Consider the following 16,824-nt stretch of genomic DNA (forward strand, 5'->3'; position numbering starts at 1 on the left):
TCCATTCACTTTTTATTGTTTTTTCCCTTTTATTTTTCTTTTGTTTTATTTTCTTTCTTTCTTTTTTTGTCTTTCATTTCTTTCCCTTACCTCAGGGAATTGATCGCGTTACAATTAATGTCACGGTTTGAATATAACTACTTCATGAAGCTTATACTTACCTCAATAGCTGCTTAAAATTACCTTCAAGTTATCAACTTAATACTTTCAGCGGAGTGGCCCTGTTTTATTACATTCATATATCACTATTTTTTTATCTTTTGAGTATCCGACTTCAAGATTTCTTAAGCTTGTTGAGAATAACTTGTTATAGTCTAGGTGTCGTTGAAGTTAGAAAACCTCATCTTTAGAGTTCATTTCCAAGAAATAACCTAAACTAAGTTCATCCATTCCACCATTCCATCTTAGAAGACTATGATCATTATTGAATGTCCCTAACAGAAGTATGGTCTAATCAGTTTTGCAACCTCATTTTTAATATGCCTCATTTTGTCATCTTCTATACATACCTGAATACCAAGACCTTTGATTGCCTCTTTATGGGAGGAAAAGGCTACCTTGGTCCCTACAAGAAAATGGTGTGATGTTCGGGTATAACCTCTAAGGTCGGATCAAAGGTCCTTGTTTTATGAAGGTTTAATCTTGTCACTTGCCAGAGGCTATAACCTTGATTCTCAAAAGAGCTTTTAATTCAAATGATATTTAAAGACTATAAGATTATAATTTGCTCATTGGTCATAACCTCAGAATGTGGTATTTTATTTAATATGTTCAACGTCAAGTAACATACAAACATTGAAGCATAGAAAGAAAGGAAGAAAACAAGTTCAAACAAGATGTAATGCAAGTGCAAGTGCGACAAAGCTTCATGACTCATTCTCAATTCGCATCAAGATGCCCCACTCTTATCGAATGTCATGCCCAAGAATCAGTCAGATTATGGACCTTGCACTTCAGTGCCCACAGTTCTCAGTAGAATCCCTTGAACTTCCTATGTGATATCTACATATGGCGCCAACATTGTAACCCTCAGGATATGCAGGGTTCCTTTGGCTTGGACTGAATTGGAGTTACAAGATTCTTCTCACAAGCATTGAGGGTAATTCCTCATAGGTCATTGGAATTGGATCAAAGTGAGTCTTCTATCGGATCATCCTAAAGGCTTAGCCTATGACTAGCTGAATAGGATACATCAACTGATTTCAACTTCTTCTTCGATGTCAGTGTATGCTCATTAGTTTAACATTTTTGATAGCCCTTTCAATTATCTCTCCATACATGACAACATCAGAGAATTTCTTTGTTAAAACCCCTATAATATGGTTGTATAGAGAGGTTTTAGTGTGTCGATGAACATAATGATAAAGTCTCGTTTAGTCATTGGTGGATGCACCTGAGATGCCACATCATTCTATCGTTTTGCATATTATCAGAAGCTCTAGTTATACTTCATTTCCATGTTTTGTAGCTTTGTTCGACCAGGGGCCATATTTTTCATGTGCTTGTATTAATTTTAAAATATATGGGTCAAATCCTTCCATGACCGAATCTGAGCTCGGTTTAGCTAATTGTACCACTTACAAGCGGGTCTTAAAATTAGTGGATCAACATTTGATCATTGTTGGTGTATCAAATCATCCTTCGAATGAACATTGTGAGATGGGAAGAAGGGCAACTGTTCCATCGTATTTTTCAAAATCGAGCATTTTAAATTTGGGAATGAGCAATAGGTCGAAACCAAGCTAACCCAAAAAGAAATTACTCTTCATTTCAATCTTTGAAGTAGTCCTTGTACCAATATTTTAAGTTCTTAGAAATATCATTCTTATCCCCTTTCATTTTATCAGAATCAGGTCTATTGTAATCAGTCGGGTCGCTTCGAGCCCTTGGGGTGGAGAAATTTGCTTGATGGCCTTGAAGCCTCTCAGGTGAGATGATTAGCTCAGGAGCAGCATGTTTCATCACATACTCAGTGGTTTCTACTCGGGGAAATCTTCTCATTGCCTTTTGCTTTGTTGAGCCCATCCAATTCTCAATAATCTGGTCGACCATGATGGTTTGGTTTTGCAAGATATGATCCATAATAGTCTTTTGTGATCGCTCTAATTTGTCTTCCCAGTCTGTTTGCATTTTTAGTAAATTCTCTTGTAATTCTTTCTTTAATTGCTCAAATTTTGCTTCCATTTTTAGTAGTGTGATTAAGACAATTACCAATGAATCCTCCATGAATTAAACCCATGTTTTTTATGAGTGATGCACATGAAAATTCTTAAATAAATACAATACAAATGCAAATGCATAGATATAGATGCAAATGCAATGCAAAAGGTATTGATCCCAGAGATGAATATCATAGATCAAGTTTTATTAGAGACAAAAGTCTTCATTTTTACAAACACGTTTTTGCTTGGATATTAGGTCTGGACTAGGTCGATGCTTCATCTCAAAGCTTTTTCATCGAAATTATTCCCCTCCAATGCTCTATGACCTCTTTGGCTTATGTAGAAGCTTCATTCAAAATATAGTGATCTCATATTATGCCCTTGTGGCATTAGAGTCGTGTGTCACACCTTGATGATTAAAAGTAGAACGGTCGTAGATAAGATTCTGCAACTGCATCATTACTCAAATCAAGTGATCACCTATCAAATCATGGATGTTATTCTATTGATCAACTTTGATGTCTGATCTTCAACCGAACTATGTCCTTGTTTTTTCTAACCAACAGTGCATGTCTGTGTATGTGACTACATGATTGACAAACTTTTTCTCTATTTATGAAAATTTTCCAATTATAGTGTCATTTACGGATCAACATCTTCATGTTATGTTGTGATGATGATGCAATGAAATAAAAGATAAAAAATGACAAAACAAATAAGAAAAATGGATAGTATAGATAACATAATCGATAAAGATAAAAGTGTTATTCAAAGATGAATATAACACCTATCTCGTCATGGCATCTACCCAAACATGTTTTTATTAAAATAACAATCCTACTCGGACATACTTTCTACCAACATTATTTATTTTAGAAAACTAATCCTATCAACATGGTATTTAGTTCTTATGTTTTCATTTGAGAAGAAATTTATTCTATGAATTTAAAACAAAGTTAAAGGGTCAGAGTTGCCCCTCCTTTGTGTACATTTTATGGTACGTACTAACATACAGAGGCTCGGCATGGTTCTATGTTGAATCTATATTTTGATATAAGTTAAGGGTAAAATGTTGGTCAGACTAAATTGAATTTATTTAAAGTTTTCAAAAAAAATTCAAAGTCCAAATAAATTTGAAAATTATGTTTTAACTATTTTCTAACTTTCGAAAACTTTTAAATTTGTTTTAAAACTTAAAACTCTTCAAATTAGCCAAAAACCCTATCAGTCTTGAGACCAATACCGGCCAGTCTCGAGACCGATATTCCAATAGGAAAATTTGGTATCGATACCATGCTGTTGGTATCGAAATTGATCGATGAGTATCGATACTGCTTGAAATCGATATTAAGGATTCAACGACTATATTTTTTTACCGTTTGAAGACTCAGTCTTGAGACCAACTTCTGGTCTCGATACCAAAGTTACAGGTGAGCATTTAATGCTCAAAATTAAGGTTCCCAACGGCTCCAAAATATCCTCAATGACTAGAAACGTCCACAAACTATTCCATCATATAAAAACAAGTTCAAGACAACACCTATCCAATAATTGGTCATCAAGAGAAAAGTTTTTTCACTCTTCATCTTTCTTTTCTCTTGTATATAGGTTTTAATGAGCTAAATTGTGTAAGCACCTACCTTGTGAGGTTTTCTTATTTACAATCTTTATATTCTTTTGTAAAAAGGGTTTGGTTCTAGTTTAGCCATTGAAAACTAGAGAGTTGTAAAAGGTTACAATTGAACCTAGAAAAAAAGGAATAAATTAGTGAATTTGTTAGAAAATCCTTAGTGTGGAGCTCAGGTAGTGGATGTAGACTTGGTTGAGAAGTCAAACCACTCTAAATCATTGTCTAATTTGTCTATAACTTCTCTCATTTTCCCAAAATTTCATTTGTCCTATTCACCCCCTCTTAGCATATTTCGGTTGATCGAATTGAGCTTCCATATTCCCAGCACTCTACTTAGGGTAAATATGATATGGCTTACCGTATGCATGGTTTCAGCTCTAAAGGAAAAGGTACTCGAATTGTCCTTGATATCGGTGTGCCCTTGGGCTACTAAACCCTCAATCCTCATCCATTATAGACTTAAGAGGATCGAGTTCAATTCGAGGAAGTACATTCCTTATGTCTAACATGGAGGGTTGTTGTAACACCCCAAGCCGTACCCGACTCGGATACGAGTCTGAGATGTCACATTGACTTTTTGAAACAATATTCTTACAAAATAACAAAACATTTGAACTCATACTAAGAAAATACAATAATATACCATTAAATTATGCTTCATTATAAAAATTTGAAAAAAAATACATATTTATGAACAGTGAAAAATTTCGAATATAAATTGTGTATTGATGCACTGCTACAGTAACTTCGGCAAAATATGTATTAATTCATAAAAATCTAAGTTTTCATTCGTACAAAATTTCCGTTTATATATACATATTTAAAACATTACAAAACTCAATCGTATGATTTTACAAACCAATAAAAGCATATCGAATTCAAATCTTTATTACATGCCAACCACTATCATTATTACAAAATACATACTATTTAATTCTTTTCTGATCTGATCTTTGGAAAGGAGGAACTGACATGTCTTACATAACTTTTATCAATCTTCCTCTTCTCGAAACCTACATGTGAAACAATCACACGCTAAGTCATAGGCTTAGTGAGGGATATAAAACATAATTATATGCTAACTATAACTTCTACAATGCATGAACATTTGATACTACCTTATCATACCAAAGCATATATTCTTCTCCGTAACATATACATATATGCACATATCATGTAACATAACATCATTAACATACTTATCATTTCTCATTTTATCATCATTAATTTCTTTTTATATCATATCAGCATATAATATAAACTCTAAATCACACTAATGCATAAACAATTACCAATATCATATAACAAGTACATTTCACTTATGAATACACACATATCACATATAAATCTTGTAAATACTTTTGATATCTTTTATAGGCCCATGTACATTACTGAGAACTTAAGGTATTCGAGTACATTGAGGTTGTGCATTTATGCTGTCACCACAGCTCGTATAATTCCCACTGAGTGGCATATGAAATTTGTCCCGAATGGCCTATGTAACTGTCCATATGTTCCGAACATAGGTAAACTGTCCATATGTTCCATTGAACATAGGTAACCCTCGACTCTTGGCATGCCAACTATACCACTAGCTCTTATATCATATAACATGGGCATTATCATTTATACATTTCATATCACTTGTTCTTTCTCTTCTGTCACATATCACATGTATGTGTAACCATATATATCATATCATATCACATATATCACAAGTGCATGTATTCACGTAGTTTACTTTCATGTAATTCATGCCACTTTTCATATGATTTCATATTCATATGTCACAAAATTCGTATCACTTTGCATGGTTTCACATAAACATATATCATATCTTGTTCACATTTATTTCCCATATAACTCATATCATTTGATTCATGTCTTATTCTTATATCATCATATATATATATCATATATGTTCATTCATTTAATCTCATATGTTCATATATCACATAGTACATAGAATACATGTTAGACATAGCTCATGTATAATGATGCATATAACATGTAATCATGTAGGTCATGTCACATAAGAATCACAAATCAATTAACATTTTAGGAGTCACTTCTTACCATAGTAACTCCGTCACTGGCTCATCGCAAGCCAATGTTTGTTAGATAACATAAATACAAATTAAGTTGCACTGGCCTTAGCCTTGCTTGCTTTGATTCAATCCTAGCTCTTCGATTGTTCCGTAACTCGATTAGGCTCGATATCTACATAACATAAATTTCGAGACGATTTTCAGAAGCCTAAACCTTATAACTTGGTATTAATAAGTTAGGCTAATTTAATAAACCAAAAATTCACTTTTCCTTTAGGAGTGTATCGATGCACTATGGATGCATCAGTACCCAAATTAGGTTCGAAATTCCCATGCATCGATGAACCCCTTAATGTATCGATGTACCTTCAAAATTTATCTTAGTGCATCGGTACCCATTCATAGTGTACCGATGCACCCTGCACATAACAGACTTTTTCACCCGAAAATTCATCAACTCTTCACTAAATTTCCTCATATAAAACTCCTTTCATACCATTAAACTCAACTACTGTTACTTAAACCAACTTATATCCATATAAACCATCTTTATCTTCCATATCTCATCCAAATTCTTAAGGCTAAAAATCATACCAAATTTTCCATGTTATCCAAACTTAATTCTAACACTTCTAACTTCTTATTCCCATAGATGACAAGTCAAATTCATCCTCCAAATTCATTTAAACCTTCTTATTCAAAATTTCACTTAAAACCTCATTTTCTTTAATCATAACTCCTTTATCTTTTGATTTTAAGATAATTTAAGCTTTCCTTAAACTTATTTATCATCTAATGATCAAAATCCAACCTTTAATTCAACAAATAATCAACTAATTAGAAAACTTACCTTTGCAAGCTTAGCTCTCTCTTTCTCTTGTACATGAAGAAGAGAAGATGAAGTGGAGAAAATATCTCCTCATCCTTATCCCCACCTACATATATATCATTTTTTATTATTTCCAAGTCAAATGACCATTTTGCCCTTTCATTTTTTTAATAATTACTAACAATTTTCAGGAAATATCCCACATAAATCATTAAATTATTCAACTATTCTACTTTGATACCCAAATTTTAAAATTTTACAATTTAGTCACTAACCCGTATTAAGGATGTTATAGTTGCTCACGAAGATCATAAGAGCATGTACTCTGGGAGGGATTCACTAATCTGTATGGAGGGTTGCTCACGAATGGAACTAGTTATTCACTCTCACTTAATGGGACAGAACTCGGGTATAAAGCTTATGACATGCAAATGCATGTGTCGTGTGAGGAGGAACTCACAAACTTTTGACAAAATAAATAAATATTCATTTTTGAAAATTTCAACAAGTCTGAAAACATAAATCAAAAGGCAATATTGGTTCAAATAATGATGTATGATTATGAGGATTGAAATTAAAAGGATCGTAATTCAAATAATGGTTCAAATTTGCAAAATTTCAGCCACTCAGACAACATATAATCGAATAGGCCTGACTCTCAAAATAGTCCCCAGCAAATTATCAAGCTGTCATAACCATTTTTAGAAAATTATATCTAAAAATAATTATGACTTTATTTTTGAAAAATTGGGTTTTTGATAAATTTAGTTTAATTTTTAATTTGGAGTCGCCATCGACCTTTGTGTTAGGTAGGTCGAGTACCTAAAAATGTCTTTTAAAACAATTTTAAGAAAAATTGTCTTTAATATATAAATTGGTCTGCGTTTTTCAAAGATTTATTTTAAAAGGTTCGAGAATCGATTATGCGTAGGGAAGGTTAAACTCCCCTACAACGCCCAAAATTTATACCTCTTGATTGTATTTCTAAGTAGTGAACTTTATACATCCGAATCCAAAATTTAAATTATGATCCTTTTGTTTCTATGAATTAAAAAATGAGTGAATCTCTTTTTAAAATAATCGACTCAATAAAAATAGTTTAATTTACTCGATATTATTTGAAAATGATATTCTCTTATTACGTAATTAATGGAAATTTGAAATCTAATCATATTGGACGTAATTTCATTAACCTACGGCACAAGACAACATAACCTTTAATGATTTTGGAAAACGAAAAAATAAATGTATGATTTATGAATGCAACAATAATGAATGACATATATAAAATGAAAGAAATATTCATAAAATATAATGAAACTAAAAGGAATGAATAAATAAAATGACTAAACAACGGTAAATAAATAAATACAAAAAATGAATATTTATATTTAATAAATATTTGTAAAAAAATATTTAACTAATATATATATATATATATATAATATATTTAAAAAATAATATATCTAATTAAAAAGTTTATTTGAAATGAATAAAATATATATCTAAATAACTTAATAAACAACATATAATAACGTTAAAATTATTTGATTCGAACAACCCTCGAAAGGCACCCCAAATGTTTGGAGATCTTCCATAATTGGTCAAACAAAATGAGAACTCTTATCATTTTAACCATTAAAGTAGCCTTAAAATAAAATGCATGTATAATAATACAATATAACAAGGAATTACACTTAATAAAATATGGCATATTCATATTTAATATTTAATAAAATATAAAACAGTATAGATAAATATATTTAAATAATAAAATATAAAACTATAAAACAAATATGTTCACACACATATATATATACGGGTAATAATAAAAGCATAAAAAATTGTAATACTATGAAGGCTAAATATATGAAACAAATAAATTAATTAAACATTAAATCCAAGGAAAGTTGAAATAACAGGGACCAAGGTTGCAAATAAACCCTGAAGTATCATCCATAAACATAATCGAGGGATTAAATAAAAACGACATAAACATCCTTACCAAATTAAAAGGAAACGTAAATATAATAACAAACAAACAAGGACTAAAAGAAAAGAGAAAATAAATCGAAGCTTGAAACATGAACTAAATGAAATTCATTTGATGACTAAAATATGAAGTTACAAGAAAAAGGGGATTGATCGTGCTATTTACCCACACAACGAAAGCAAGGAAACCTTAGCCCTAAACGGCTACGTTTTGGACGACATTTAAATACCCTTTTATACTTCCGAAAACCCTAGGGCCTCATTCTCTCTTCCACTTTTTCGGTGTCGTTCCCTTCTGTACTCTTCTCTCTCTTTCATTTTCCCTCAACTGAGAGGATGGGATTTCCTCTCCGGCCGCCTCCCAAATAGCTCCGACGAGGGACCGATGACCCTTTCTACCTTGTTTCTTCAAACCCCTAACACCCCAAACAGTAAACTCGAGTTCTACCCCCCTCAAATAACCACACCCGAAAGAGAAAATAAAGGCTACCTTTCTTTTTATTTTTGGAGACCCTATGACTCCGGTGAAGCAAGAGGATTCGAGTCTGGCGGTAAGGCTTCCTTCTATCTATTTTCTTTCCTCTATTTTGTTTTGTTTTTATCTCTCAAGAATGGTTGTTATTTTTGTTCGAATTCCCCCTTCTAATATTCTTGCTCTCTTCTCTCCCTTCGAGCCTATTTCTCTGTTACATGTTTATATCTAATGAATTCATTGGGTGTGAAGTTGATGGAACCGAGAGCCTTCAATATAGGGAATGATTTCTTATCTCAAGCTTTCACATCTTGGATTTTTTTCGAGATTTTTCTCTTATTCTTTATTTTTTTTTGCATGAATTAATTTGTGACTGATTTGTTCATTGTTTGCTGAGATGATGGCGATGGGACGACTGAAACGGCAACATCGGTGAGTGTCAAAAGCAGTGACGATAGCAGATAGTGACACGAGTGACTCTACCGACGGTGGCAGCGAGGATGGCTAACCCTAAAATTATGGTTAGCTAAGATTTGTTACATTTTGGGCCTTAGGCTTTTCTGATGTAGGCCTGATGGGTTTAGGATGTTTATAATTTGGGCTTCCGTTCGAGCCTATAAAAATATAAATAATAGTAATAATAATAATAATAATCCAGACAAAAATAGGTGTGTATATATATTATGTAAGAAGAACACGCTTTTGACAAAATGTGTTTTTATTTTTAGCCTAAGTGATTATAAAGTAATTTTTGTAGATGTGTCTATATGATATAATGAGGTCTATTTTTATTATAAAAATATTATAATCATAAATGAAAGGAATACTACATTTGAAGACTTAATTGCATCACACTTCCGTCAACTATGACTTTTAATCGAAAATGATCCCTAAACTTTTAAATATTATAATTTCATCCCTAAACTATGACTGTCATAATCCTCATGCTTTTGAAAATTTTAGTTTCATCCCTAAAATATGATATTCATTCTAAATTAATCCCCAAACATTTTGAACATTTCAATTTTATCCCAAATTATTCGTATATTTCAATTTTGAACATGGCACATGCAGAGAACAAAAACAGTGCACAGTTTTGCCAACTATTGAATCAATATAGCAAGGGGGTTTATCATTGTCAAACATATACGTATACGTGTATATACATGTGTCATACTGTATATTGTTGTAGTAATATTAAATAATTTAGTTTGCAAAGGAGTGTTTTGTAATTAGTGGGATTGGGGGGGGGGGGTTCCTGACCGAATCTTATTGATCTTGCGATTCACCTACCCGAAAACCAATTTTAACAAAATATACAGATAAAATGAATTAATAGAGCAGACCGATTTCAAAACTATATTTTAAAGTATTTTTATTGTTGATGTATAATGAGTAAGATGATAATTTACAGTTTAGACGATGAATAAGAAAGCGGTTAAGTTAAAATTTAATCATTTATGATTTATATGTTTAATGTAGGTAGAGAATTACTAATTGTTTATCTCGTAAATATATAAAATAGCACATATTCCTCCCTCTCTCTCTAGTAGGTTAGACAAGGAATATTTATTCCATATGCTTATACCAACACACATAATATTATAAAAAAATTGATCATAATAACCTTTTTTATGATACCCTCCTTAAAAGGTTATAAAGAATAGTATAATTTATTTAGGGTAAATTGCGTGTTTAGAATTTGAACTACAGTTTTGATCTATTTTAGTATTTAAATTTTTATTTTTTTTAAAATCATGCCCGAAGTTTAATTTTTGTTTTACCATGTTCAAAATATAACGTTAAATTTTAAGCAAAATTAAAATTATAAGTACTAAAATGGATCAAAATACCCAAAGTTTATATTTTCGTCATGCAAGCTCATATAATTTATATTATCCCTAAATTATTCTATTAAATTTAAAATTGAATTTAATTATAATATGTGAATTAAACCCATAGTTTATTCATAATAAAAAACTAATATAGATTTAGACCAATAATTTGTTTCATGACAATTATTGATTATAAATTATAATGAAGATATAAACAAAGGAGTAGTTTAATAATTCTCATGGAACTCGTGCCTTGTTGGTGGTGAGTGTAGTTTCAATGAAACATCGTTCATTACTGATCTTATCAAAATCTCTGTAAAAAAATTCTTTAATTAATCAAACAATTTGTCAAGCGGTCAAAGGAGGGACGACACATCGGAGGCTGAAAATATTTCATTTCAAAATCCCTAATCTACACGTATCCCTTTCCATGCACGTGGCTCCAGTTCCCAAGCTTTATAAATAAATAAATCACCAACTGGAAAACAAATTACCATTAACAAACCACTGTTGAGATCCACCGGTTTCTGTCGCCACCTTCACACCGCCGTCGATTGTCTGACAACCGTGGGGTCAATCGTCAATCCAGCGGCTCCCAATACCGCTGGCAGAAAAAGAAAATTAAGAGTGGGACCCCGGTTGGAGGAATCTGGGAATAATAAGAAAGAAAAAAAAAGAGTTTACTCGAAGCTTATAAACAATATCCAATCACATGCTTCCACTCGTAACTCCGCCGCGGCTGTTGTTTTCTTTAGAATCGCCGGTGTCAACTTGGAAGGAGAAATAAAAGATCATTTGTAATGACGGGATTTCAGATTCAGGATCATTATTAGCCAGATTACAGAGCATTATTGATAATAGTAGCATTTCTCTCTTCGGAATTTTAAATACGATGTCGTTTTTGCGGAGGCGGCGGGGAATGGATTCATCAAAGTCCCCGAACGTTTTGGGACCCAAAATCGGAAACGAGGATGAGAAGAAGGGATTGTTTGAGAGTCCCAGGAAAGAGAGGAATAGTTCTCAGAAATGGTCGTGCTGGGACAGTTGTTGTTGGTTCATTGGTTTTGTATGTTCGACGTGGTGGCTCTTGTTATTGTTGTACAACACAATGCCCGTTCGATCCCTCAATACGTGACGGAGGCGATAACCGGGCCGTTAACCGACCCACCGGGTGTTAAGTTGAGGAAAGAGGGCTTGACTGTGAATCATCCCGTGGTGTTCGTCCCTGGGATTGTGACCGGTGGGCTCGAGCTATGGGAAGGTCACCAGTGTGCTGAAGGCTTGTTTAGGAAACGTCTTTGGGGTGGAACCTTTGGAGAATTGTATAAAAGGTGTGATTAGCTTTTGTCCCCTTCTTTTTCCTTTTGTTTCCCCTTTCTGGGTTTTGCATAAACTGATAAAAGGTATCATTGGCCTTGGGAAGGCCACCAGTGTCCTTTCTGATGTTGGCTTAGGTTGGAAGTTATTAGAGAAGCTTCCTTAGAGCTTACTGATTTGCTGAAGAAAATATTGCTTAATTGATTTCTATAGTTGAAGCCTTCTCATCGTTGCAAATGCTTTTTCCTTTTGTTTTATGCTTGATTATGGGTCATTAGAAATGCATCTCTGGCTACTCTTTTCTGCAGCTTGATCACTGTCGTGCTGTGTGGATTAGAATACAATTTAATCATTGGAGTTCTGGGCGAGGAGTGGGAACATGCTTTTTCCTCATAACTGTCTTTGCATTTGGTGTGTTTTCTAGGTAGAGCATCTCAATTGATAGCTATAAAAAAACATATTTTTTGGTATGGCGGATCTTCCTCTCTTTCGAAGAAAAATACTAGTTAAACTCTCAGGACCTTATTGAACTTTGATGTTCAGCCAACTCAGGAGCTCCTCTGTTTTATGATTTCATTACACTTTATAACTGTTGGGTTGCTTCAAGTTTTGAAGAAGGCCAACCTGTCATTCCAATGTGCGATGTCTATGTAGTTTCTAGCTATTTGATCGTTAAAGTAATACTGCATTCTCTTGACATCCAATTCCTTCTAGGTTTTGCTTTCTGAAGTTTTCTTATCAGTGCTTAGTCTTTTTGAATATGGTTGCAATGCTGACTTTAAAATTCAAGTCTTCAAGATTGTTCTTTGTTGTTTAATGAAAATGCCATTAGAAGATCCGAAATTCTTCCAACTTAGACCTGTTATTGCTTTCTACCCTTATCTTTTAACTATTTGCAGAAGTTTTGTCATCCATGAAGTTTAATAAAGTTTATTTCCCCACTGTTCTTCCAATTTCATTGTAGACCATTATGCTGGGCTCAGCACATGTCACTCGATAATGAAACTGGACTGGACCCTTCGGGTATAAGGGTCAGACCTGTATCTGGACTTGTGGCAGCTGATTATTTTGCAGCAGGATATTTTGTTTGGGCTGTATTAATTGCTAATTTGGCTCAAATTGGATACGAGGAAAAAACAATGTATATGGCTGCTTATGATTGGAGGTTATCTTTCCAGAATACTGAGGTATGCAATTGTTTCGAGATTTCATATCCCTCCCAAAGTTATTCTGCCAAATGAGTTTTCCCTAACATTTATATTTATATGTGTATGGGTGTTTGTGTACTTTTGATGTTTGTCTTTAGATTTTCTTTTGTGTTTATGACTTGAAATTAGCATTATGTTATTGCTCGCTGAAATGATCTTATCACTTCTTGTCTATTTGAGTAAATCAGGTCAGGGACCAAACTTTGAGCAGAATGAAAAGTAACATAGAACTTATGGTAGCAACAAATGGTGGGAAAAGGGTAGTAGTCATTCCGCACTCAATGGGTGTCCTGTACTTTCTGCACTTCATGAAATGGGTTGAAGCACCAGGTCCCATGGGCGGTGGGGGTGGATCAGATTGGTGTGCTAAGCACATAAAGGCAGTAATGAACATCGGCGGACCCTTTTTAGGTGTCCCGAAATCGGTCTCAGGATTATTTTCGGTTGAAGCCAGGGATATAGCCGTTGCCAGGTACTTCTTTGAATTGTTTTTTTTTACGAATAAAGATGTATTTCTTGTCTTGGTAGTGTTTGAGTTGTTATATTCCTACATTTCAAACCAATGAATTGGCCTCATATATGGTGGATGCTATTTATGACAAATGGTTTTTCAGAATTTCTGTTGCATTGATAAAGCTTTCCCTCATGCATGTCACTTGGATCATGTGCTTGGAAAAATGTTCCTGTTATACAGAGCTAACTTTTCTAATGCTTTGCTTTTATGGCGTCAGTTTTACAAAAAAAAAAAAAATTTCCATTTGTTAAATCAGTAATAAATATTAAATCTGCCTTTTCTAATGGCTTCTATTCTGATAGTATTGTTATTAGTTCTTGAGTGAACAAAGTAAAAGGTTAGATCAATGTTAAGCTATCACTAAAATATGCATCATTGTTCAATTTGCATTACTCCCTCGACATGTGCCCCCCCTTTTGTTGTTTTCTTAAGAGCAATCATTTTTTTTATAATAATTGGAGGTCTCTTTAAAAAACCCCTTCATGCTTTTGGGAATACTATAAAGTTATCCGAAAAGTAGCAGAAGGAGGAAAAGAGTACCTCGGATTTTATTACCACATGAAATCAATTACAAGGGAATCAAATACAAAAATCATCATAAACAAGCGTTTGTTGTAGTCAGTTTTGATTCTATATTCCTTGAAACATGGAAATAGTTTCTTTTCATAGTGGTGCTATCATGCTTTCAAGCGTGCTGTTGCATCTTAAAGCCATATCAACATGTTTCATTTCACTCTTCGCAAACATAAGGTAGTTTGGTTCAGATATGATGAATGTGCATGTTTACTTTGTCTTGGGAGCTTGATGAAATGCTAATTGTTAAACAGGGCTTTCGCACCTGGTTTTCTGGACAAAGATGTATTCGGTCTGCAAACTTTCCAGCATTTAATGCGGATGACCCGTACATGGGATTCCACCATGTCAATGATACCAAAAGGTGGGGACACCATCTGGGGTGGACTTGATTGGTCACCTGAAGGAGAAAGCTTTAAATGTGGTGCAAAAAGTTTGAGGAACAACAGCATCAATAGCATGGTTCAAAATGAAAACATCAATTTGGAAGATAATGTGGAAAGTGTGAATTTTGGGAGAATTATTTCATTTGGGAAAGATGTGGCCGAGGCACATTCTTCCAAGATCAAGAGGGTTGATTTCCAGGTACTATCCTAGCTATCATCAAGTTATTTTGCTCAAGTATAAGGATCATCTCTCTATCTCTAACCATCCGCTGAACCTCCAAGTTTCAACACCCTCCTTCTATATCAAATGCAAGCATGCCCTTTTGGAAAATTGTATTCATTAAAATGCAATTACGAGAGGCTGATCATTATACATTGTGCTTTCTGCTTTTGCATGCTAGGAGATAATTAGTTTGCTAGTTTGTAGCCTGAAGTTCATATGATTATTGTTGATCCGCAGGATGCTGTGACGAGTGTTAAGCTGCCCAACTTAACAACCAACTGTGATATATGGATCGAATATCATGAAATAGGAAATCACCGTATTAAAGCAGTTGCAGATAACAAGGTTTACACAGCTGGATCAATTTTAGATCTGCTTCATTTTGTTGCCCCCAAGTTGATGGCACGGGGAGGCGCTCATTTTTCGTATGGGATAGCAGATAATTTGGATGACCCGAAATATCAACACTACAAATATTGGTCAAACCCCTTGGAAACAAAGTGAGGTTTTTCAACTTTCTTGGTTATTCTAGTTTTTTTTTTTTTTGCCGATGCAATAATTGTAGTTAACCATGAAGGTGTCTTTAGAGAACCCTTATATTGAATAAAATGATTCATTAGTGTAGTTAACATTGATATAGTATCTTTTAATTTGTTGAGTTTGCTTTCTTAGCCAATGTCATGGTAAGCCTCTTAGGATTACTAGACTTGCGGTTGACATTTGTGAGCTATTTTTGTTAGTGAATTGTCTATTTTTGACATTTGTGAGCTATTGTTGCTAGTGAATTGTCTATTTTCGACCAGATCGTTATGCCTTTGAGTTTCCTCATTCCTCCCTCTCTTCATGTTTACTTACAAGTGCAATATAAATTTTCAGGTTACCAAATGCTCCAGACATGGAGATCTACTCAATGTACGGAGTTGGAATCCCCACAGAAAGGGCTTATGTCTACAAATTAAATAGCGGCACCGATTGCTCTATTCCGTTTCAGATAGACACCTCAGCTGAGGGTGGCATTGAAGATTCATGTCTAAAAGGTGGTGTTTTCTCTGCTGATGGAGATGAAACAGTTCCTGTTTTAAGTGCTGGTTTCATGTGTGCGAAAGGTTGGCGGGGCAAAACTAGATTCAACCCTTCAGGCATTCGTTCTTACATACGGGAATACAGTCATGCCCCTCCGGCTAATCTTCTCGAAGGCCGAGGCACCCAAAGTGGCGCTCACGTGGACATATTGGGGAATTTTGCATTGATCGAGGATGTTTTACGAGTAGCAGCAGGGGCCACCGGCAAAGACCTGGGCGGAGATCATGTTTATTCTGATATCTTTAAATGGGCCGAAAGGATCAACTTGCTGCTCTAGCTTCCACCAGCACTCTCCTGAAGGTGAGTACTTAAAGGTCAATAGGTGAACTCAGTTAAGAAAATGAAACCATGAAACGAATCCGGTTCCCTGCTTAATTGCCTGTGTCCTTCATTCTTATAAGGACAATGGAGATGGTGCTCCCTCGACAGCCGGTCATCTTGCCTGGGAATTGTTGTTGTGTGATTTTAGCTTGAACAAGCCCTCATCAACCTTAGCAGCTGTGGTGTAAGAAATGGCATTTGGTTATTAGTTTTTACAGGCTCCTTCAATTC

General features: G+C 34.1%; 1 pseudogene; it reads left to right on the plus strand.

Annotated features, from left to right (window-relative positions):
• Positions 1 to 11,835: 11,835 nt before the first annotated feature.
• Positions 11,836 to 16,774, plus strand: LOC120180084 (annotated as a pseudogene).
• The last annotated feature ends 50 nt before the right edge of the window (positions 16,775 to 16,824 follow it).

Source organism: Hibiscus syriacus, unplaced genomic scaffold (genome assembly GCF_006381635.1).
Source record: "Hibiscus syriacus cultivar Baekdansim isolate YM2019G1 unplaced genomic scaffold, ASM638163v2 tig00112488_pilon, whole genome shotgun sequence".
NCBI classification, from domain to species: Eukaryota; Viridiplantae; Streptophyta; class Magnoliopsida; order Malvales; family Malvaceae; genus Hibiscus; species Hibiscus syriacus.